We start from the raw sequence: 402 nt of genomic DNA on the forward strand, positions 1-402 counted from the left end.
CCCCTAGAGCCTTCGGAGGGAGCACAGCCCTCCACACACCTTGATTTTGAACTTGTGGCCTCCAGGACTATGACAGAATATATTCCCATTGGTTTTTGTCACCTAGTTTGTGGTCCTTTGTCACAACAGGATCCTTGTACAGTTGCCTAGGCTGCAGGCCTGGCCAGGGGACTATGTCACAGCTTCTGCTACTCCCAGAGAGCACATCCCTGCCTTCTGCCACTGTGACCAGCTCTGGCTGCCCCACCTGAGGGCCACCTGCATCTCCTGGGAAGAACAAGGCTGTTCAGGGCTTAGCTGGTCCCCAAGTACACAGGTGAGGTTCCCACAGCCTATCCCATGCTGGAGGTGACTGTGAGGATGGGGAAGAATTGTTCAATGAGCAATCAGAAGAGGTCAGGA

The sequence above is a fragment of the Castor canadensis genome, chromosome 11 (genome assembly GCF_047511655.1).
Source record: "Castor canadensis chromosome 11, mCasCan1.hap1v2, whole genome shotgun sequence".
NCBI lineage: Eukaryota > Metazoa > Chordata > Mammalia > Rodentia > Castoridae > Castor > Castor canadensis.